Here is a 25,306-nt window from a genome sequence, read left to right as displayed (position 1 = left end):
GGTTTCCTTGGTGTGTATGCCCAGCAGTGGGATTGCTGGGTCATAAGGCAGTTCTATTTCCAGTTTTTTAAGGAATCTCCACACTGTTCTCCATAGTGGCTGTACTAGTTTGCATTCCCACCAACAGTGTAAGAGGGTTCCCTTTTGTCCACACCCTCTCCAGCATTTATTGCTTGTAGACTTTTGGATTGCAGCCATTCTGACTGGCTTGAAATGGTACCTCACTGTGGTTTTGATTTGCATTTCTCTGATAATGAGGATGTTGAGCATCTTTTCATGTGTTTGTTAGCTATCTGTATGTTTTCTTTGGAGAAATATCTATTTAATTCTTTGGCCCATTTTTTGATTGGGTTGTTTATTTTTCTGTAATTGAGCTGCAGCCTTCAGAATGGGAGAAAATAATAGCAAATGAAGCAACTGACAAACAACTAATCTCAGAAATACCAATTCTTTGAGATTCATAAAATAAATGGTGATTACAAGCTCTAATACTGGCTCTGGGATCTCCTCTTAAATCTTGGCTAAGAATTTACAGATTAGGAAATAGTTTTTCCCCTGTTGGCTTTCAACAGAGGAAAGAAAGGGTAAATTCATTCCTCAATTGTTTTCTTCCTTTCATGATTCCCCTGCCACCTTCTCAACCAATGCAATTGGGAGTGAAGGCTAGGGACAGGGTGAGGAGAGTCAAGTGTGCTCTTGCAGAATGTTCACAACCATCACATGCTCAACTTCATAATATGCTGCTGAGTCCTGGGCAAGGAAGACATTCCCAGCATTTTTCCACCTGTTACCTGGCTTTCCTGAACCCCTTATCCTAGTATAGTTTTCTCTGAGTGGCTCTTCAGCGATTCACCTATTTATTATCTTTATTATTGTTCACTGTCTCCCCCAACTGGAATGCGAGTCCCGTGAAGGCAAGGTCTCTGTGAGCATGTCAGGTAGGTTTTGTTCCCTGATGCATCTTAAGTTCCTAGAACAAATCTGTCATGGTGCAGCCTCTCCAGTACTTGTTGAATGAAAGAACCTGGTGGATGGGAATTCAGTGTTAGTTTTCAAAAATCCTTTAAAGTAAGTGTGTTTTATCTTTAGAATATTACTAATTTTATCAGCAAATATTGTCATGGTTTAAATTCTCCAGCAAAACAAGAACAGTAGAATTTGGGAGACAATAGCAGTAACCCAGGCAGAAAAGATGATGGTGGTTCAGACCAGGTGCTAGGTATAGAGAGGGCTCAAGAAGAGACCCAATTCTGAACATAGAGTATGACAAAATGTGGAGGATGGCAGTCTGGAGCTCTGTATAAAGACCTAGGTTTGAGATACAAATTTGGAAGCTCTATATTTTCATTCAACTTGATTAAATATTTATTGGGCATCTTACTATTTGCTGGGAACCCACCTAGACATTTTAGATACAAATTGTAAGAATATATAGTACCTCCCTCAGAAGCCTCATAATTAATGTGAACAGTAGACATATTAATAAAAACTGAAATATTTAATAAAAGTAGGTGTAAAGACTTATGAGGGATAGATGCAGGGATAGTTAATTAATTCCACCTTTGGGAAAAGTCAGGCATGAAACAACTGAGTTGGAATTTGAAGGTTAAGGAGAATCTCCCTATCTGGTCAAAGTAGAATATTTCAGGCAGACAGGAAGGCTTGGTAAGTACAACTTCATGTTTCATAAGTTAAAGGTACTCTGTCATGCCTTAACTTGCAGCAAATGAGTTAATTCAGTACCTGATATATTTCCCCTCATAATCTAGAAAATATAAAGAGGCAAATACTACGATAGACCTAATATGATCATATATGAGATCGGAGGATCTTTATTCATGGAGCTTAAAGAGGGCTGCCTTTCATGTAAGCTGCAATTTTATGTCTGGTTTCATAACTTTTTATATTAACCAATGTTTTTAGTGCATGGTGACCTGTCTCTCAAAGATGGAGTAGTCAGTTCCCCTGCCTCACAGAATGAAGGCTCCAGATGAACCCAGAAGAAGAAAGAAGGTAATCTTTCTTTGCTAAGCATGGCCCTGAAATGGTCTCAGGGCACAAACACCAGAATTAGAATATATTTCGTGAGTCCATCTGGCACCTGCTAGACTAGATCAAGTTTGGACTTGAGGGGGAGAAGGGGGAGCAAGGATAAGAAGGCACAGAGGTGATATAAAGGGAGAATTTGGCTATGCCAGAGTCTGAAGTGCCAACTTGGAAGGTCATCTCAGAAGGAGTGGAGTCAGCATTCTAGGACTGCCTGATTTCCACTCCTGTCAGAACTGCCCTTTCCGCCAACCTGGCGGCAGCAGTGACCACCCAGCAGGTGTTCCGCCTGCTTGTGCCCTAATCTCTATGTGGGCAACTCCCCCTTTAAAAACCCCAGACACTGATAAGCACTCCTTCTGCTCTAGGAGAATATAACCCCAGAAGTCAAAGGATTAGGGGTGGTTCTGAGGGAAAGGACATGAATTTGAGCAAACTCTGGGAGATAGTGAAGGACAGGGAAGCCAGGTGTGCTGCAGTCCATGGGTCGCAGAGTTGGACACAGCCTAGCCACTGAGGGAAAGGAAGCCTCATTAGACTTGAATCTAATGATAGAGGGGATAGAGCTGGGGAAGCACCAGTTCAAGATCAACACCCACCTGCCTCAAGACGGGACAGTGTGATCCACACCCCGTCTAGAATCTTCCCCCTCCTTTCCTGCTGGGTGTCCTTGCCTTGAACAGGTGGCTTGCTGAGCCACAGCTGAGCACCGGAAAGGACTCCAAGGAACAGAATTTTCCACTTCCTTGATTCCTTTAAAAACAGGGGTATCTGATGTGACATCTGCTGCCCCCAAGTCCTTGGTCCTGTGTTTCTTCCATTCTTGCCCCACCCACCCTCTGGACTGTCCCCTCATCCCGTACTATTTTCCATGCCCTGGGGATTTTTGTTTTATTCTAGTGCTAAGAAGCTTGGTTTCTTTAAGTTGTTGCTTAAACATTTATCTCTGGGTATAAATTTGGCTTTGTGTCTCGGAATCCTGTAAAATACATACATACATACACACACACATATATATATATATATATATATATGTAATTTAGTAAACTCAAGCTGTTAAATAAATGACATTACAAGTGGCTGTGAGTAATAAAGTTAAATAGTAAAAAGATAGCATGACGCGCTGGTCTGTCAAATCTCAGACAATCTGGAACTGGACTTTTGAACTTTCTGCTTAGAAAAGCCTGTGGTGACGAGAGTTTGATGCTTTAACAACATGACGGGCTTATGCAGAACGACACTGACTTTCTAAAGCACGTTGACAGCTTTTCACTTTATTTTCCCTGCAGTGGAATGGGGTGGAAAGGCCCGTATTTGACAGATGTCACGCGCAGGACATTTAAAAGCCACCTTCCCTAGGTTGCACACAAGGATAATCCGGGGGCTGAGGCCTGTGTCTGAATACCCGCCTCCCTGTGCTCCAGGGTCTGGACATACTCCTATTCTAACATGCCTTGTGTCCTTGGTAAATTACTTCATCTCTCCTGCCTCTGTTTTCTAACCTCTAAAATGAGGTTCTTCCTACTTTTAACTATCTTTTCACTATGCCCCAGCAAGTAGGTGTTTGGAAATTGATTGCAGGTGGAAAGAGGCAGTGTTGGGTTTGCTAATTACGCTTTTCAAGTGGTCTTGTCCGTTTTCTCCCCCTTTCCAGCAGAGAGCTAAGCGTTCCTCTGAATTTGTTGACTGCACTTAGGCTCTTTTAGGTCCTGCCTCCTTTTTGGGAACAGGGGTGGGCGGAGAGGAAGGAAGTGCCTTGCAACTACCAATATTTTCCTCTAGGAGGAGCCGCGCAGCCCAGATGAGAGTGACACGCACCAACTCCCAACTCCTCGCCGGGGAACGCTTTATCCCAGCTCCGCCGAAGGCTCGGCCGGGACGGCGCTCGGCGCCTCCGCAGCGGGTCTCGAACCAGCCGCCCTCAACTCCCGCTCCCCCTCGCTGCGGCCGCCCGGCTCCCGGGGGCGGCTGGCCGGGCCCGGCTTGACCCCTGGTGAACGGCCGCCGCCGGTTCCCACCCCTCCCCTCCCAGCCTCCCTTCCCGGCTCACCCCGCCCCCTCCCCCCTCCCCGAGCCTGACAGCTTGCGAGCCGCGGAGCAGGGCGCAGCCATGGGAAGAGGAGGCGGTCTGGGGAGCAGCGGCGGCGGCGGCGGCAGCGGAGACTGCTGCAGCGGCGGCGGCGGCGGCGGCGGCTGCTGAGCCGAGGCGGCGGCGGGGACCCAGGGGGCCGCAGGGCCCCGCGCCCTGGGCCCCAGCGCGGACGCGAACCGCGCTCTCTCTCCCGAGGCTCGGCTCGCAGGTACTGGAAGGGAGGTCCGGGATCGGGCTGTTACTTTTCCACTGTTGTGTCGGGGGGCCTGGGAGTGGAGCCTGGGACGCCAGTTGTTTATGAAAACTGGGGAATCTGTCTTACGTATTTACACTGATAATTTTTGTCCTGGTGACTTGGGGATTGGAGGTGCGCCCCTCCTCCTCGCCAAGAAGTTGTTTTCAGCTGGTGGGTAGTTGTAACCCGATCCACGCTCTGGACGTGTGTATGTGTGTGTGTGTAAGTTAGTGGGGGGCATCATGGAGTTAGGGGTGACAGGCGAACCGCCCCACGCTGGCGCCTGCACCCACCCGTGTTTGCGGTGCCTGGCGGGGCTTCCTCCGAATCCAGTTTTGTTCAAGTCTTAGAAGTTTTGCGAGCGTTTCTGTTTGACACCATCAGTCAGCGAGGCTGGGGCAGGAACTGCAGAGACTCAGCTGCTGAGCGAGGAGAGGTCCCAGGCTGCGCAGGGAGAGGGCAAAAGAGAGGAGGTGGTCCGGCTGTGCGCCTCTACCCCTCGCGCTCTTCCCCAAAGCGCACCACCCTTTGTGCGTTTGTGCAGGCTGCAGCCGGGACATTGGCACCGACGGAGCTGGGGCTAGAGTCACGGCCAGCAGTCCGCATGAGCTGAGGTGGGTGGAGATCGTGGCGAGCCGAGCTCCTCCAGTCCTGGACACACTTGTGGTTATGAAATCGACCAGGCTCAAAGTTTTGACAGAACTGCTCGAGGCAAGAGAGCCGCGGGTGAGTGGGATAGTGTCGGATCTGGGGTGAAGAGTCTGGCGGTGCTCAGTGGGAGGGTGCTGAGCAGGGTCACCGACTTGCGGGTGCACAGGGAACTCTATTTGGGGGTGAGTGCTTTGTATATAACCCGGAGCAGGAGGGTACGCCTGTTGGGGCCGCGCTGCGGGAGTCGGTGGCCGGTTGCGGGGTCTGAGTGCTGAATGGGTGTACGTGCGCGCTGTGTGTGTGCGCCCATGTGTGCTCCTGGGGGTGGGGGGCGTGTCGGAGCCTGAGCCAGTAGGGTGTGCGGGGGAGTTGGGGGGAGGAGGCCAGAGAGGTGCTGCCCCTCTGTTTGTGCCGCCAGAAGACCTTGGAAGGGACAGGGAAAGGTAACGGGAAGCCAGAGGGTTGGGAAGTCGCAGGAGTTGCTGAACGGGATTTAAGTACCACAGACTTTAAAATACTAATCCCTTAGCCATCCAAGGGCTGGTGGTAGAGGTTTCTGGAGCTCTCAGGAGACCTGCACAGGAGGACTGAGGGTCTAGGAGATGTGTGAATGTGTGGGTCCAGAAGCCCGGAGACGCGGACGCAGTTTGGATCGGTGGATCTGAGATTCCCAGGGTGCTGTTGTCAGTCTCTGCGGAGTTTAGACTCCGTGGTGTGTGTGCCTGGGAAGGCACTCACCTTTCCTCACCGTGGCAGTTCTGTGCCCTGAGCAGTTGTTGTCATCTTGGAAGTCCTCTTCTCTGGGGATTCCAGGGTATATAGACTTTGCAGGTAACTAGTATTGAAACATTTCTAGAAATTAAAATGCTGGATAGAAACGAAATAAAATTTAGTGGACAAGAGTTGTTGGTTCCATCTTTTCTGTGACTGAGGATTGTTTGCTTCTGAGAAAAGCAAAGATCAGTGTTGCCAGATTAGATTTCAGGGAGTCTGGGTCATTGATGGTTTCCCTTCAGATGGACTTTAGATGGAGCTGGAAGGATGTGTTTTAAGCCAGAGACCGTTGAAAACCTTTGTTTGTGGCTTAAGTATGTCCCATCTCTCATCTTCTTCCTCCCTCTTGTAATCTTCTTGCTTTACATGAGTCTAAGGAAAGTTGGTGAGTCAACATTCAGTTTTTCTTTTGGAGTAAATATATCACAGTGAAATTATAGTTTAAATCTCCTGAACAGCATGGAAAACCAGCACTTCATGGGCAGACGTGTGAAATGAAAATCTATAAATGCATTGACAAAGTGACGACACCAGTGCATTTCTTTTTTCAAACTGAGCATAACTTTGCCTGCCAAATATTTGTTCTAGGCAGAGTTTGGGGCTATGCTTTTGATTGTTAGTTTTTAAACAGCAGACTCCACATCATAAACTTTTTAAATGAATTCTATTATTAGATGCCTTCTCTGTGCTATCTCTGGTGCCTGTGTTAACAGATGTTTATAGTGCTTAGTAACCTATGGAATTGTCATATTGAGTATCTTGTTAGCTCAAGACATGTTTATAGCATAATGTAATAAATGAACCCTCATTGCAGTCTGCTTCTGCCAAGCACATGAAGCACCCCAACATGGAAACAAATCTTAAAGTTGGTCCAACTTGGCAAACCTTTTGGGCTATCTGCTAGTAAGCATTGTTAATATAAAGATAGATCTGAGTGATACACTAAGAATAAGGCACAGCATAATGGTTCGCTTAGAAAAAAGGCATGGGTTGTATTTTTTAAATCTACTAACCTTATGCTTCTGGTCATTCCACTGGTAAACTGCACAATTCCAGAGTTTTGGTTTACTTTCAGAGAATATATTTTTAAAAAGTGTGTCAATAATGAAAATAATTTCTACTTTGTGTGTGTGTTCACATATGTCCATACAAATCACCTCTTTTTCTTTTTGAAAAAGAAAACCCTATAAACTGTGGTAGTGACTTAAATAATATGAGTATTCAAATCACCTAATCATTTTCTGAATCTTGAGTTGATAAGAATCAAAGTGTTCTAAGGATAGAGTCATACCTTTGCTAGCTGGGTAAACAAGGCAATACAGGATGTCTTTTTGGTAAAGTGATATTTTTTAAAACTTGGGACAGTATAAAGTAAAGAATATACTCAATAACATGGTTGATTAGTGTGACCACTGACTTAGAGATAACTCCCTACCAGGGGCAAGAACCACCACTTCAGAGCCATCCCTATTAGTGGACCAGCTGAGCTCTTCTTGGAAATAATCAGATGAAAATCTTGCTTCCTCACTAGCCAGTCTTTTCTAAGAGAGATTCATGACTAGAAAGTTCTGCCTGTACTGAATCAACATTTTCTTCTGCTTACTGGCCTAAACTGGAACCACATGCTGCTGCTGCTGCTGCTGCTGCTAAGTCGCTTCAGTCGTGTCCGGCTCTGTGCGACCCCAGAGACGGCAGCCCACCAGGCTCCCCCATCCCTGGGATTCTCCAGGCAAGAACACTGGAGTGGGTTGCCATTTCCTTCTCCAATGCATGAAAGTGAAAAGTGAAAGTGGAGTCGCTCAGTTGTGTCCGACTCCTAGCGACCCCATGGACTGCAGCCTACCAAGCTCCTCCGCCCATGGGATTTTCCAGGCAAGAGTACTGGAGTGGGGTGCCATTGCCTTCTCCGCTGGAACCACATACAGTGAATCTAATCTCCCATCCCTTTAAGTGCTGTATGGAGAACAAATAGCCTGCTCCTTCTTCCTGAATTCTTTTTTGCCTGTTCTCGGAGTTGTTCCTCACCCACTGTGGAGTGCCACACATTTCTGCCCTGACCAATATGTCCTTGAGTCCACATTCTCACCATCTTTCCTAAGGTATATCATCCAAAACATAGATGTGAAATGCTGAGTGCTGGACGTTCTACATCTATTCATTTCAGTTCAGTTCAGTTGCTCAGTTGTGTCCGACTCTTTGCGATGCCATGAATCGCAGCACGCCAGGCCTCCCTGTCCATCACCAGCTCCCGGAGTTTACCCAAACTCATGTCCATCAAGTCGGTAATGCCATCCAGCCATCTCATCCTCTGTCGTCCCCTTCTCCTCCTGCCCCTAATCCCTCCCAGCATCAGAGTCTTTTCCAATGAGTCAACTCTTCGCATGAGGTGGCCAAAGTATTGGAGTTTCAGCCATAGCACCAGTCCTTCCAATTAAGTCAGCTTAATATTCATGAGCTCTTTTAGCCATTTCATTACACTGTTCACTAATTTCAAACCTGTAAACAACTCATTTCTTCTCAGATTATTAATCATCCACAGTCAAAACATTATGATATAATGGTTTCAAGACTTTATTTCATGCCTGAACTCCCAATGAGTCTGTGGAAAATATAATACTGTGTAGGTGAATAGAATTCTACATGCAGTGAAGACAGCTCTCTCATTTCTTACTATCAAGGAGTACCAAGCCCTGAATAGCAGATGTAGAATATTCTGAAAATGAGCAAATTGCAGCTGCGCGTTACAGACAGGTAGAGATGACGTTGTGAGATATTCTTTTCACAAGTGTGAGTTGATACTTGCAGTCAGCATTTATTGAAGGCTTGTTCTGTCCAAGTCCTAGACACTATACTATCTGGCCCTAAATGAAGTGAAAGTACATCAGACAGAGACACTTCCTCAGGCAAATGGGGTTGAAGATGTACATATAGGACATGAACTGAGTCAACAACCTTGTCTTCCTCTGGAGATAAATGCTTGCTGATGCCCCAGGGAAGTCTTGAGCAGTTATATCTCAGTACTCAGGGAGCTCCCTGATACTCCTCACTTACCAAGTCCTCACCTTGGAGGGAGGAAGCAAAGCTGGTGCATACAGGGGAGAGGGCGTGGTGCAAAGGCAACAGCTTTGGGACCCATCTGAGCCCAGTTTGAGTCTGAACTTTACTACCAACATGCAAATTAACTCCACTGAGAATGAATTTTCTCCTCTGTGAATATTTTGTGTCTACTGCCAGTGAGTATTTTCTCCTCTGTGAGTATTTTGTGCCAGGACAGAGGTGTTTCCAAATGTAGCATTTACGACCTGGACTTGGTATTAGACACCTATCTGTTATGATTGATTTCTCTTTTGTGTATCCGGCTGAGGCTTCCCGACTAAATTATGAGTTTCCCCTGCCACCCGCTGAGAATCTGCCCCAGCCGAGACTCTTCTGTCTTCCTGCAGAAAGTGTTTATGCTTGATGATGATGACCGTGTTGTTTATATCAGCAAGTCTGGATGTGAAAGAAATGACCATTTCTTTTTGGTAAAGAGAGAAAACTAACCTATGATAAAGACTGACTTCTGGGCCTATCAGAAGATCCTGCTGCTGCTGCTGCTAAGTCGCTTCAGTCGTGTCCAACTCTATGCAACCCCATAGACGGCAGCCTACCAGGCTCCCATCCCTGGGATTCTCCAGGCAAGAACACTGGAGTCAGAGGATCCTACTTGTGCACAAACTTCAGTCAAGACAAGGGGCCAGTGCGAGTCTTGTGCTCTTAGATGCAATTGTCCATGCTGTCCCCTTTGTGTATGTGTGTGTGTGTGTGTCTATTTGCAGTAATAGTCCTCACCCATCCCCCTTGCATTAAGGTCTCCATTCATATTACATTTTCTTCCTTGCTTTATTCTTTCTTCATTTAAAGGGAGGAAATAGTCAATGATAAAGTGCATTTTTTAAAGTTCAAAAATCTATTTCATTGTATTGACCTATGTGGGAAAAGAAGCTGAAAAAGATATATATATACATATATATGTATGTATATGTATATCTGAACCACTTTGCTGTACACTTGAAACTAACACAATATTGTAAATCAGCTATACATCAATAAAAAAAATTTTTTAATCTATTTCACTACTCCCTACCTCTATTCACCCTCCTCCCTCAAATATATCAGATCTATTGATAAATACTTGAATATATAATTTCTAAACCAAAGTTCTGCTTTGATATTAGAAACCTGCCAGTTAGGATGACATAATGTGACATAAAGTAGGTGTCAGGAAACCTGGGTCTCCTCACCTCTGCTTCCAATAGGCTTTGTAATTTTTGCAGACTAGTTAACTTTCTTGAGCTTCATATTTCTCACAAGTTAATAACAAATAAACAGCAAAAAGAGAGGAATTATCAAGATGATCTCCTAGGATTTTTTGCAGAGCTATATTTGTATCCATTAAATTATTGAATTTCTCTCTCAGATCTTTTTGGGCTTTGCTTGAACATCTGTAGGAACACCTATTTCACTCATTTTCAGTCTCGTGGTCTACTCTTTACATATCTGTCTTCCTTTCTAGGCTGTGGGATTCTCAAGAACACAAAATAAATGTGATTCATTTTTTTTATTGTTTCACTCCGCTGAATGCTGTAGACACAGCCATGTGGAAAGAGTGTTATTTGACTTAATGTGGGCTACCTTGGACAGTTGAGCTATAATTTATATCATTTATTTAACAGTGTGCAACAATTTTGGATATAAGCATCAAGAAATACTGTTTAATGATTCTCTTTCCTTACCATTAATTTTTAAAAATCAGTTATGTAAAACAGATAAAAATGTAATCACAACCATGCTTCCAGCTCCCATTTCTAAACAATACCAGCTCCTCACAGTCTAATGCAGGAGGTCTTCCTGAAGTAGTTTCTTTTTGTTTGTTGTTTTTATTTTGAGTGAAACAAATTTCCATGAAGAGTACCAGACTCTTAAAAGAAGGATGACAGAGAGGGTCATTGCTTAGTCTCAACTTCCTTTTTGGGTGTTTCTTACTACCTTTTAATATAGGCAAATGAACCCTTAGGTCAGGTCCCCATTTCACTGAGTAATGATTCATAGGAAGGCGATGATTTCGTCAAATTGTTTGGCTGTGTGTTTTTAATTAGCCTCTCACCTTCAAATACTCTGTTCCCAAATCAGTAGATAATTTCTTCTACAGAGTCCTTAAAACTTCCAGATGTGTTTACTGCTCTGATTAGGGCTTGCGTCTTTTGTTATTGACTAGACTTCAGTCAGTTTTCTTTAGAAGAATGTCATTATAATCCCAATGAAATAGACTTCTTAGATTGTGAATTTGTTTAAATATAAACAAGTCTATCCCCTTCTGGCTGGGCTTCTCAGTGGAAAATGTATCCTAAGGAAAATGCTCACTTCGTGGAGATTTGGCACCAGTGGTAGAAAGTACCCCATAAATCCCTCAGTCAGCATTAGAACCAAAAGGGCTTGCAAATTGAACAGGTGCTTTGATGTATTGGTCTATGGTGGACAGCCTGCTATGCTAGACATTTGCTGTAATAACTCCTTGATTATATCTTCAGTTGTTTACAAAATAAAACATTTAAAGTAATATATAATTAAAAACCTTAAGAGAGGTATCCTTTAGTATAGGGCTTCCCTGGTGGCTCAGATGGTACAGAATCCGCCTGCAATGCTGGAGACCCAGGTTCAATCCCTGGGTTAGGACGATCTCTTGGAGAAGGGAATGACAACCAACTCCAGTATTCTTATCTGGAGAATCCTATGGATAGAGGGATCTGGCAGGCTACAGTCCATGGGCTCACAAAGAGTCGAAAACAAATGAGTAACTAACACTTGTTAATGTATTAGACATATGATAAAGTCATTGGTGCATAGAAAAACTCATTTTTTTTCTTAAAAATGTCCTTTATCAAAGCATCACATTATATCCACCTTTTTTTTTTTTTTAATCTTTGAGTGGTCATGTCAAAAAGTAGAGTGAGATCATTACAAAACAGAGTCTTACAAAGTTTTCTTCTCCTGCTCATTAAACTAGAAGGTGCTACTGTGGTGCAGAAAATACATCATCTCAAGTTTGAGGATGGCTGATGAGTCCTCAGTTAGACTTCCAGTTATGATTGCTGTCATTCAGCTTTGTCCTTGGTCAGGATGATGGCATATGATCCCACTTCACCCTATCAGTGGCTTCTTTGGACATCTTCAAGCTATGTTATTGTTACCCGGGAGAAACCTCAATTTGATAAAGCAAAGTAAAGAAGAGCCTGGAAAAGCATAAGTGAATGAGAAATTGTGAAAAGATTCCTGAAGACAAACTCTCTACAATGGTTTCTTCCCATAAAGGGAGAAGATACCAGGATCCCTGCCAAGATGGTGATGACAGAAAAGACACCAGTTTTATACCGAACAAGTCAGAAAGACTAAAGAAAGAGCAGCAGAATAAAGAGGAAGGATGTCTTTTTATCAGCAGTCAATGCAGCACAATATTTCCAATAGGGACATGTCCAGAACAATCTTTGTTTGTCATAGAATAAACATTCAATACTGATATGTTACTAATGATATTGTTGTTTTTGTTCAGTCACTAAGTCATGTCTGGCTTTTCGCGACCCCATGGACTGCAGTATGCGAGGCTTCACTGTCCTTTACTATTTCCCAGAGTTTGCTTAAACTCATGTCAGTTGGTCGGTGATGCATCCAGCCATCTCATCCTCTGTCATCCCCTTCTCCTCCTGCCTTCAATCTTTCCCAGCTATCAGGGTGAGTCAGCTCTTTGCATCAGGTGGCCAATGTGTTGGAGCTTCAGCTTCGGCATCAGTCCTTCCAATGAATATTCAGGTTTGATTTCCTTGCCATCCAAGGGACCCTTAAGAGTCTTCTCCAGCACCGCAATTTGAAAGGATCAATTCTTTGGTGCTCAGCCTTCTTTTTGGTCTAACTCTCATATCCATACATGCCTACTGGAATAACTATAGTTTTGACTATATGGATCTTTGTTGGCAAAGTGATGTCTCTGCTTTTGAATATGCTATCTAGGTTTGTCATAGCTTTCCTTCTGAGGAGTGAGTGTCTTTTCATTTCATGACTGCAATCACTGTCCCTCGTGATTTTGGAGCCCAAGAAAAGAAAATCTATACTCTTTTCACTTTCTACCACCTATTTGCCATGAAGTGATGAGACTGGATGCTGTGATCTTAGTTTTTTGAATTTGAGTTTTAAGCCAGTTTTTTTGTTCTTCTCTTTCACCCTCCTCAAGAGGCTCTTTAGTTCATCTTCACTTTCTGCTATTAGAGTGGTATTATCTGCATATCTGAAGTTGTTGATATTTCTCCCAGCAGCCTTGATTCCAGCTTGTGATTAGTCCAGCCTGACATTTCATATGATGTACTCTGCATAGAAGTTAAATTAGAAAGGTGACAGTATACAGTCTTGACGTATTCCTTCCCCAGTTGGAACCAGTTTGCTCCATGTCCGTTTCTAACTCTTGCTTCTTGACCTGCATGCAGGTTTCTTAGGAAAGAGGTAAGGTACGCTAGTATTTCCATCTCTTTGAGAATTTTCCACAGTTTGTTGTGATCCATACAGTCAAAGGCTTTAGCGTAGTCAGTGATACAGAAGTAGATATTTTTCTGGAATCCTGTGCTTTTTCTATGATCGAATGAATGTTGGCAATTTGAGCTCTGGTTCCTCTGCCTTTTCTAAATCTAGCTTTTATATCTGGAAATTCTCAGTTCACATAGTGCTGAAGCCTAGCTTGAAGGATTTTGAACATTACCTGGCTAGCGTGTGAAATGAGTACAATTGTGGTAGTTTGAACATTCCTTGGCATTGCTCTTCTTTGGGATTGGAATGAAAACTGACCTTTTCCAGTCCTGTGGCCACTGCTGAGTTTTCCAAATATGCTAAGATATTCAGTGCAGCACTTTGACGGCATCATCTTTCAGGATTTGAAATAGCTCAGCTGGAATTCCATCACCTCCTCTAACTTTGTTTGTACTAAGGCTCATTTAACTTCACACTCTAGGATGTCTGGCTCTAGGTGAGTGACCACACCATCATCATCTATGTCATTAACACCTTTTTTGAACATCTGTACAGACCTACAAGACCTTCTAGAACTAACACCAAATAAAGAATACCCTTTTCATCCTAGGGGATTGGAATGCAAAAGTAGTCAAGAGACAAGTCAAGAGACACCTGGAGTAACAGGCAAGTTTGGCCTTGGAGTACAAAATGAAGTAGAGCAAAGGCTGACAGAGTTTTGTCAAGAGAACGCACTGGTCATAGCAAACACCCTCTTCCAGCAACACAAGAGATGACTCTACACATGGACATCACCAGATGGTCAATACCAAAATCAGACTGATTATGTTTTTTATATTTTTTGTAGCTGAAGTTGGAGAAGCTCTATACAGTCAGCAAAAATAAGACCCAGAGCTGACTGTAGCTCAGATCATGAGCTCCTTATTTCAAAGTTCAGGGTCAAATTAAAGAAAGTAGGGAAAAACCACTAGGCCAGTCAGATATGACCTAAGTCAAATCCCTTATGATTATACTGTGGAGGTAAAGAATATATTTAAGAGATTAGATCTGGTAGACAGAGTGCCTGAAAAACTATGTGGAGGTTCATAACATTATACAATAGGCAGTGACCAAAACTATCCCAAGGGAAAAAAATGCAAGAAGGCAAAGTGGTTGTCTTATGAGGCTTTACAAATAGCTGAAAAAAGAAGAGAAGTGAAAGGCAAGGGAGAAAGGGAAAGATACACCCAACTGAATGCAGAGAATAGCAAGGAGAGATAAGAAGCCCTTCTTAAATGAACAATGCCAAGAAATAGAGGAAAACAGTAGATTGGGAAAGACTAGAGATCTCATCAAGAAAATTGGAGATATCAAGGGAATATTTCATGCAAAGATGGACACAATAAAGGACAGAAACAGTAAGAACCTAACAGAAGCAAAAGAGATTAAGAAGAACTGACAAGAATATACAGAAGAACTAACGACGTTAGTATGTAGTAAAACAGAGAGAAATTGAGGTTGTTGACAAGACCTACATGGAGAGTTGGGGGCAAAAGGATGTGGATAGAATTGGATGATCACTAGACTCTAAGCTCATAATGCAAATTTAGTGTTAATTCACCTTAGATTAATGATGGCACCCAAACATGATGACCAGGTTTCCAAAGTGGATCTTGTTCAGGGCCTTGGAAACCTTGAAGCAAGGTGCAAACATTTTTAATTTTTCCACAGGATGCAGTAGAACTGGGAATAATCATCCTGTCTGCCAGCTCTTGGTATACCCTCATCACAGAGTATGAAATTTTAATTCTCTTTGCCTTTGTCCTGTACACTTTAGTGTTTTTATTTATTCTTTCAGTACATATAAGGTATGCAAGAGTTAATTATGTCATCTGAAAAGTACTTTGAAAACTAATTAGGAAAAGATGCTGAATAAATAAGATATTTTATTAGCCTGCAGGATGAAAATTGGCCAACCTACTCATTCCGATCTCAAAGAAAGGCAATGCCAAAGAATGCTCAAACTACTGAACTACTGCACAATTGCACTCATCTCCCATGCTAGTAAAGTAATGCTCAAAATTCTCCAAGCCAGGCTTCAGCAATATGTGAACCGTGAACTTCCTGATGTTCAAGCTGGTTTTAGAAAAGGCAGAGGAACCAGAGATCAAATTGCCAACATCCGCTGGATCATGGAAAAAGCAAGAGAGTTCCAGAAAAACATCTATTTCTGCTTTATTGACTATGCCAAAGCCTTTGACTGTGTGGATCACAATAAACTGGAAAATTCTGAAAGAGATGGGAATACCAGACCACCTGATCTGCCTCTTGAGAAACCTATATGCAGGTCAGGAAGCACCAGTTAGAACTGGACATGGAACAACAGACTGGTTCCAAATAGGAAAAGGAGAACTTCAAGGATGTATATTGTCACCCTGCTTATTTAACTTATATGCACAGTACATCATGAGAAACGCTGGACTGGAAGAAACACAAGCTGGAATCAAGATTGCAGGAGAAATATCAATAACCTCAGATATGCAGATGACACCACCCTTAAGGTAGAAAGTGAAGAGGAACTAAAAAGCCTCTTGATGAAAGTGAAAGTGGAGAGTGAAAAAGTTGGCTTAAAGCTCAACATTCAGAAAAAGAAGATCATGGCATCCGGTCCCATCACTTCATGGGAAATAGATGGGGAAACAGTGGAAACAGTGTCAGACTTAATTTTTCTGGGCTCCAAAATCACTGCAGATGGTGACTGCAGCCATGAAATTAAAAGACGCTTACTCCTTGGAAGGAAAGTTATGACCAACCTAGATAGCATATTCAAAAGCAGAGACATTACTTTGCCAACAAAGGTCCATCTAGTCAAGGCTATGGTTTTTCCAGTGGTCATGTATGGATGTCAGAGTTGGACTGTGAATACGGCTGAGTGCCAAAGAATTGATGCTTTTGAACTGTGGTGTTGGAGAAGACTCTTGAGAGTCCCTTGAACTGCAAGGAGATCCAACCAGTCCATTCTGAAGGAGATCAGACCTGGGATTTCTTTGGAAGGAAGGATGCTAAAAAGCTGAAACTCCAGTACTGTGGCCACCTCATGCGAAGAGTTGACTCATTGGAAAAGACTCTGATGCTGGGAAGGATTGGGGGCAGGAGGAGAAGGGGATGACAGAGGATGAGATGGCTGGATGGCATCACTGACTCGATGGACATGAGTCTGGGTGAACTCCTGGAGTTGGTAATGGACAGCAAAGCCTGGCGTACTGCGATTCATGGGGTTGCAAAGAGTCGGACACGACTGAGCGACTGGACTGAACTGAACTGAACTGAACTGGTATTTTGGGAATTACTGTGAAAAATTAAAGACAGAACATGTATTATTTATTTATTTATTTTTGTATTTAAACATGTGTTTTGATTTGTCTGCATTTTAATATATATTTGATGATAATACCACATAATATATAGTCATTTAAAATTTTTTTCATGATCAATCATGTATTTACCTTATACATTAAAATTACTTGAAGATATATAACACAGGTTGATTGGAAAGAATCATCTTTATACAGACTTCATCTTTATACTTCACAAGTATTATCCAAGTTCTATTTATGTCATTTCAAATTTATTTATTTATTTTTATTATTTTAATTGGAGGCTAATTACTTTACAATATTTTGGTGGTTTTTGCCATACATTCACGTGAATCAGCCATGGGTGTACATGTGTTCCCTCCCCTGACCCTCCCTCCCACCTCCCTCCCCATCCCATCTCTCAGGGTCATCCCAGTGCACCAGCCCTGGGCACCCTGCCTCATGCATCAAACCTGGTCTGGCGATCTGTTTCACGTATGATAACATACATGTTTCAATGCTATTCTCTCAAATCATCCCACCCTTGCCTTCTCCCACAGAGTCCAACAGTCTGTTCTTTACATCTATGTCTCTTTTGCTGTCTCACATATAGGGTCATTGTTACCATCTTTCTAAATTCCATATATATGCATTAATATATTGTATTGGTATTTTTCTTTCTGACTTACTTCACTCTGTATAATAGGCTGCGGTTTCATCCACCTCATTAGAACTGATTCAAATGCATTCTTTTTAATAGCTGAGTAACATTCCATTGTGTAAATGTACCACAGCTTTCTTTTCCCTTTGTCTGCTGATGGACATCTAGGTTGCTTCCATGTCTTGGCTATTGTAAACAGTGCTGCGATGAACATTGGGGTACACGTGTCTCTTTTAGTTCTGGTTTCCTTGGTGTGTATGCCCAGCAGTGGGATTGCTGGGTCGTATGGCAGTTCTATTTCCAGCTTTTTAAGGAATCTCCACACTGTTCTCTATAGTGCTGTACTAGTTTGCATTCCCACAAACAGTGTAAGAGGGTTCCCTTTTCTCCGCACCCTCTCCAGCATTTATTGCTTATAGGCTTTTGGATTGCAGCCATTCTGACTGGCATGAGATGATACCTCATTGTGGTTTTGATTTGCATTTCTCTGATGATGAGTGATGTTGAGCATCTTTTCATGTGTCTGTTAGCCATGGGTATGTCTTCTTTGGAGGAATGTCTGTTTAGTTCTTTGGCCCATTTTTTGATTGGGTCACTTATTTTTCTGGAATTGAGCTGCAGGAGCTGCTTGTATATTTTTGAGATTAATTCTTTATCAGTTGCTTCATTTGCTATTATTTTCTCCCATTCTGAAGGTTGTCTTTTTACCTTGCTTATAGTTTCCTTTGTTGAGAACACATATTTATTGAGCCATTACCATGTTCCCAGAAATGTTTGGGACACTGGAGAATACAGAAGTAGTATAAGACATGACCTTTGATTTGCTGCTGCTGCTAAGTCACTTTATTCGTGTCCTACTCTGTGTGGCCCCATAGACGGCAGCCCACCAGGCTCTTCTGTCCATGGGATTCTCTAGGCAAGAATACTGGAGTGGGTTGCCATTTCCTTGTCCAACCTTTGATTTGAGGACCTAGCAATTAAGTTAGGAAGGCAACACTAATAATGTACATGGAGTGCCTATGTACTGACAAGTACACAATTTAACAAAAAATTATATTACAGAATGTAAATGTGACATTTATTTAGAGTGAAGGGAGATCTGTTTTGAGCTAAAGCATTTGAGGTGAGGCATTATGGACAAAGTGGCTCCAAAGCCAGGATTTAAAATACAGTGAATTGTTTGGATACGTAGACATTGTACGGGAGAAGGGTGGGAACTGAGCTCCAGGAGGTATGTCTGGAGCTCGCGGGGTCATTTGTAACAGGGAGCAGGAGGGGTGTAGCAGGCTGTGGATTGGTTTCCCCCCTGGAAGCCCTTCTCATTGCTAATTATGGATTTACAGATGTGCCCTATAGGCCCTTCCTTGGGTGGCTGTTCAGGTAGACATGGCCATCCTGAACCTAGTGCTTGCTAGACAGTGGTGATGCTTGCAGGTGTCTCTGTAGACTTCTCTTGCATGAACATTATGTAAATTCAATTTAAAAACTTCTTTCTTTAGCAGTATTCCAAGAAGTCTATTAAAGATGCCCACATTGTGGTTTCTCTTTAAGAATATGATCTTGAATGTACCCTATGATGGTAGAGTTGGCCTGGGATTTCCTCCTGTAGCCACACTTCCCTGCCACATCCTTGTTCTGACAGTGTTGGGCCTACAGAGCCATGGAGTTTCCTAGAATCTGAGATCCTTCACCAGTGATTCTCAACCATTCAGCTAAGCAGGGCATAGGGGCATTTGGAAATAGGGTTGTTCAAAGGACTGGAAGATTTATGGACTTTTAGTGCCTAGAGTCAGGATGCTAAATCTCTGTAATGCCTGAGGCAACCCTATACAAAGGAGAATGCTGGTGGACCCTTGCTGAAAGCTGAATCTGACATCCTCCCTTTATTTATAGATGAGGAAATGGGAGTGACAAGACTTCCCCAGCATTAAACTCCCCAGGGACAGTGCCAGATTTATAGCCCCGTTCTTCTAGCTTTCTTTCAAGGGTTCTTTCTGCTACATCACAGTCCCACTCATAAACATTGACATTCACTATTTTGTTTATAGCATGTGGTTTATGTCCATCATTCAGGAGTGGGTGGGTTATGGATTAAGACAAGTGACACTTGACCAGCAGTTCTTTTCCCTGGGAACACACAGAGATTTGCCTGTGAGTCAGGGCTGGCGGATGTCTTCTGCGGTGGCAGCCGCTGCAGAAGCTTAAAGGTAGGTTGGCATTTTGGAAAGGGCATGCAGTAGGCTTTGGAATCACACAAATCTGGCTTATCTGAAGAGATTTGAATCCAGCTCAGTCATTTAATCCCCTAGAGAAGGGAATGGCAACCCACTCCAGTATTCTTGCCTGGAGAATTCCATGGACGGAGGAGCCTGGTGGGCTACAGTTCATGGGGTCGCAAATGGGGTTGCAAAGAGTAGGACATGACTAAGCGACTAACGTTTTCACTTTTTCACTGCCATTTACTACCTTTACAACTCTCAGCAAGTTAATGAATCATTCGGAGCTTTATCTGCAAAAGGGGGATAGTGATTCTTGGGAAAGTTGATGTAGTTTAAATGAATCCAAACAATGCCTGGCTCATATGGATGACCAGCAGCACCATCTTGCTCTAAGAGCAAGCCTTCAAAACTTTCCTCCTAAAAGGTTATTTGATACCAATTGCTGCTTTTTCCCCCCTTCTGCTTTCGCTGATCAACCCAAGTTACAGTTTTAATGAGTCCCTGAAGTGTTTTTGTTTGTTTGTTTGAATTGTTGAAATTTCCTCCTTCAGAAGAGGCCAGAGATTAGTTTCTTGTGACTTCTCTGTTAATGTGCCTAGACTATTACTATACAACAGAAATGAAAGATATACCCAGATGATTATCAGTGGCTTGTGAAATTTGACTTTTAACCTCAGTAACATAAGCCATTTCTGGATATATATGTTTGTCAGAGAGATTGCTATCTGTCAGTGTAGGCAAAGTGTTGCTTGGTGAGTTAAGGGACAGTTGAAAGTTGGCCAGTTGGGGTGGTAGGGCTTGTAGTAAAAGGCTTTTCTGAGGACAGAACAGCCTACATTGATGTGCCTTGACTTGTGAGAACCTAGGGGGATGAGCACAAAAGCCCAAGAGTGTTTCAGTCCTTGACTTTGAAAAAACTTGCAGATTTTGACACCTAAGTGCACATCTTCTATTACTGGAACACTTTAAAGTTGCTTCTCTTTGTTAAAGGTTAATTTTCTTAAAAGGTAAAACCATGATAGAAAACAAACATGTAAAATAATACAGATATTGATTAATGAAGGAACTTGAAAAGATGTCATAGTAATTTCAAAGGAGAACCACACAAATGTAGATACAGTAGAGGAATGTTGAAATGAATTTGTAAACTCTGACTTATCCATAGGGAAATAATCAATTACATCCCATGGATACAACTGATTTGCATTTATTTGAACAAAAACTATTTTTGTGGCTCATTTCTACAAGTTAACTTCTGATTCTGCAAAGCTATAAAATAGCATAGTCAAAGACAAAGGCTCAGACTCCCATAGGATCAGGTAATCCCTGGAGGCTCAGCATTCCATTGAAAGGATATCCTGTAATTTCCTTTCTCAACGCATAGTCCAGAGTTTCTCCTTATGCCTTCATGATTCCACAGGACTCCTGTTCATGGTAGAACTTCTAATTTGCTGATGAAAACTTGGTGAGGTGAGACTTCTATAACTTTGAGAATTCTCTATTTTTCTTTGATATACATTTTACTTTAAAAAAGCTTTTGATTGTGGGAAGTTTTACATAAACAAAATAAAGCAAATAGTATTTTGATCCTCAGGTACCCATTACTGAGCTTGCAGGGTCATCAATATTTTGCTAATCTAGTTTAATCTTTCCACATTGCCCCTAAGTATTTTAAAGCTCAGACATCTTATCTTTTCATTTGTAGATGCAACTACTTTAGTATTTTATCTAACAAGTAAACCTCCTATTTTTAATAACCAGATGGTCTATATTTTATGATGGATAGAGAGATAATACTTTATGAAAGGACATTATACTCCTCAGGCCTGACTCTGTAATATGATAGAGGTGTGAATGTGTGTGTGTGTGTGAATACACACACACACACATATATATATATACATATACATCCATGTAAGGCTAGTTCTCTTTTGTCATTCAGGCCCAAGCTCAAATGTCACCTTCTCAAAAGGACTTCTCTGACCCCTAGCTAGAGTAGTCTTTCCTCAACTAGGGGATGCTATCATATATCTCTTTTATTTTCATCACAGCACCTACAACTTACCTAATGTTATCTTATTTATTAATTTGTTTTTCTATTTTTTTGTCCATTTCCCTTTAATAGTACAGATCTTTTGTCTTGTTCACTTTATATCCCATAGAAAATCCTTCCTAAGTTTTAGTTGAATGAATGCATTTTAGTAGTTCATGGAAGTTTTGTTACCATTCTTCCAAAAATTTATTTCCCTTCCACATGTCCAAACACGCATGTCTTTCATGTGCCAGTTCCTAGTGTATTTATAATTTGGTGGGATTTCCTCATACCTGGAAAATCCCATGGACGGAGGAGCCTGGTAGGCTGCAGTCCATGGGGTCGCGAAGAGTCGGACACGACTGAGCGACTTCACTTTCCCATTTCACTTTCATGCATTGGAGAAGAAAATGGCAACCCACTGCAGTGTTCTTGCCTGGAGAATCCCAGGGACGGGGGAGCCTGGTGGGCTGCCGTCTATGGGGTCACACAGAGTTGGACACGACTGAAGCGACTTAGCAGCTTAGCAGCCTCATAGTATGGAATGAGGGACCAGAGGTAAAATTAGGTCAGTTGTTATCTCTCTCTGTACATGCGAAGTCGCTCCAGTTGTGTCCAACTCTTTGCAGCCCTATGGACTGTAACCTGCCAGGCTTCTCTGTCCGTGGGATTTTCTAGGCAAGAATACTGGAATGGGTTGCCATGCCATCCTCCAGGGATCTTCCTGACCAAGGGATTCAAGCCGTGTCTTTACATCTCCTGCATTTGGCAGGTGGGTTCTTTACCACTAGTGCCACCTGGGAAACCCCATCTCTCTCCATAATGACCTTAAACTGATATATTCAGTAGGCTCTTCACTTGAGTTGTGTCTTGGTTTGGATTTCTCCCAGAAGAAAGCCATAACAGAAGGAATCTGGGTAAATGTTTATTTGGGAGAGTGAAAAAAGGAAGGGAAAGGAGCCAACAAAGGATACGTTACGAAGCCAGGTACTGTCACTGGCAGTTTGTCGCCTTCTGGAGTTTGTCATCTTCTTGGAGGGATTTTGGGAGCCCCAGCAAAATACACATCTCAGAGTCCTCTCGCCCAAAGCTGAAAGAATGTGAAAATTTACCCACCAATTTCCATCAGTCATTAATTCCTGGTCGCTAACATTCAGGAGGGCAAAGCAATCTCCAGATGCAAGAGAGAACCTTCAGGCAGAGAAATACAGGTGCAGTGAGAAATCAGGCAGTGTGCCATATTAGGGCTTGGGGAAGGGACAGGCATCTGGCGTCGGATAGCACAATATGAGTTTTTAAAATAAACTTTTTATTTGGGACTAATTTCAGATTTACAGAAAAGTTGCAAAAACTGTGGAGTTCCTGTCTGTGCCTTGCCCAGTTTCCCCTAATGTTAACACCAATAATCATGGTTTATTTGTCAAAATTTAAAAACAAACATTAGTACAAAACTATAAACTCCAGACTTTGTTCACATTTTCTTGGTGTTTTCACTGATGTCCTTTTTTCCATTTCAGAATTCACTCCAGAGTATCACACTTTATTTAATTATAAAATTTTAAAATACTGCACATACACTCTTTTATGAGGGTGCTGTTATATGTTCAACCAGCTAATCTTTGTAACTAAATAGTATGTTCTATGAGTGAAAATCCAATGATGTTGGTTTCCAACAATATGTTGAACACAGAGTATGGTCTCAAAACAAATACATCAAAAGCACAAGACTATTTGGTAGGGCTATGTGTAGCTGAGCCACCATCAGTTAGCTCAGAATTACTCATAGCAGTATGATGACTAGGAAGAAATTTTATTTTGAACATTGTGTCCTGAACATCAAAGGTGAAGCAGGATCCCCTCAATCAGACATGACCCAGTCAGTTCCATGTGCCTGGCTTTGTGTGTACTTGTCACATTTAATTCTGCTAACTGTGAGTCGCATAGCCTATACCTTGAGCCCCTTAGATAGATGAGGGAATGAAACTCAGGGAAGTTGTTACTTGCCCAGAGATTTACAAGTGGTAAATAACTCAGTTAAAATGAAGACATATGTCTTCTGCTTTGGAGCTTATTCTCTTGATACTATCCTCCCACCTTCCCACTCTTCTCCACCTGCTTGCTCAGCCCCTCTCCTTGGTGCCTTTTGATAGTCATGCAGTCATTGACAAATCTGTATTATGAAACATGCATGGTATATTTCTTAGTAATCTGGATTAAACTGTCAGCCTTAGATCTGTGAAACATTTTCTGAGCCTGCCTAACAATTTGTAAAATCTGTTGTCTTGGTATCTGCATACATTGACCAAGAAGCTCATCAGAAAATTCAGACATGACCAGTCGCTCAGTCGTATCTGACTCTGCCACCCCATGGACTGCAGCATGCCAGGCTTCCCAGACCATCACCAACTCCGGAGCTTGCTCAAACTCATGTCCATCGAGTTGGTGATGCCATCCAACTATCTCATCCTCTGTCGCCCCTTCTCCTCCTGCCTTCAGTCTTTCCCAGAATCAGGGTCTTTTCCAGTGAGTTCCTGTGCTCTAACAATAAAGTTGATCCAGGGTCAATAATAGGGTTTAGAATTAAGCACTTCAATAGAGTGGGCATTGATGTTGTATCATAATTCAAATATTTTATTATTTTATAATGTGTTTGACTTTGCTTTGTTAACCTCTATTTCTCAGTCCTTCAATAGTTACTTTTCTTTTTTTAACATATTACATGAAGGATATGGAATATTCAGTGAAATCTTAGACAGATCTCTATACCTTCAGTAGCCCAACTGAAAATTACCCTTGGTTGCTTTGGAACTTGGGTCATGAAATTCAGAAGAAGAAATTTTTATAAATTATTCAAACTTTGACTCTGGGAAGATAAACAACATGGATATCTGGGCTAACCAATGCTGAAAACCCTCTAACCTCTAATTCTAAATTCAGAAAAGAATAGGCTTTAAGGTTTTTTGTTTGTTTTTGCTTTGATTACAAGTTGTTGGAAGCTTAGAGTTAGTATCTAATAACACAATCTATGTAAAACACAAATTATTGGCTCAGAATGAGATCTAACTTCTAAGATGATAGACAGAAACAATCATGTAAAAATGGTCTTTTGTCCTTAGAAAGAATAAATAGGGGTTGACTGAAAGGTGATAATCCCTTCAGATTTTAATGTTTGAAGCACTACACATTTTTAAAGGAGAAAAAGCATTACTGTTCAGGTCATATTTATGAAACTGTTTTCTTTCCTTAAATAACTGCATTAGGTTAGCATGAGCTTAAACCGTGACCTTTGATCGGATGGTCAAAGGGCTATTTGACCTTTGATCTTAGTATTTGTGACCCAGGCACAATCTATTCATGCAGATTTGCAAATTGTGCTTCAGCAAGCCCCCGACTCAGGGCCCTCGGGGTGTCCAGAGGACAGGGCCACGCTGACTGCACTCCAGGCTTCCCTCTGCAGAGTGCTGTGCTCACCTCTGTTTTGTACATGATGCTTCTGAGAAAAAGTTGAAGGAAGAGCCTCTCTTCTCCAAAAAAAAAAAAAAAAAAGCAAACAGGCAACCAAACATATTTAAACCATCATATATTTCCTTATTTTGTTTAGACTGCTTTTCTGAACACTTCTCTTTAGGAACTACATGTTCTCTTTAGGAAGCCCTTGGATTTCTAGAGGAAAAATTAGTTTCTCTATGTCACATTAACTTTTCTATGTC

The 25,306-nt window shown here is 42.2% G+C and overlaps 1 protein-coding gene across 2 annotated transcripts in view; it reads left to right on the top strand.

The window, feature by feature from the left end:
* Positions 1-3,836: 3,836 nt before the first annotated feature.
* Positions 3,837-25,306, top strand: part of GHR (growth hormone receptor) — a 310,301-nt gene continuing 288,831 nt past the window's right edge. The window contains exons 1-2 of one of the 2 annotated variants that reach the window (XM_061393616.1): positions 4,250-4,346; positions 4,918-5,099. The gene's annotated coding sequence lies outside the window, so the exon portion shown is untranslated. Of the gene's footprint in view, positions 4,347-4,917; positions 5,100-25,306 lie in introns of both variants that reach the window. The other variant, XM_061393614.1, reaches the window with a different exon arrangement.

Source organism: Bos javanicus, chromosome 20 (genome assembly GCF_032452875.1).
Source record: "Bos javanicus breed banteng chromosome 20, ARS-OSU_banteng_1.0, whole genome shotgun sequence".
Classification (NCBI taxonomy): domain Eukaryota; kingdom Metazoa; phylum Chordata; class Mammalia; order Artiodactyla; family Bovidae; genus Bos; species Bos javanicus.
This window is presented reverse-complemented; position numbering and strand designations above follow the sequence as displayed.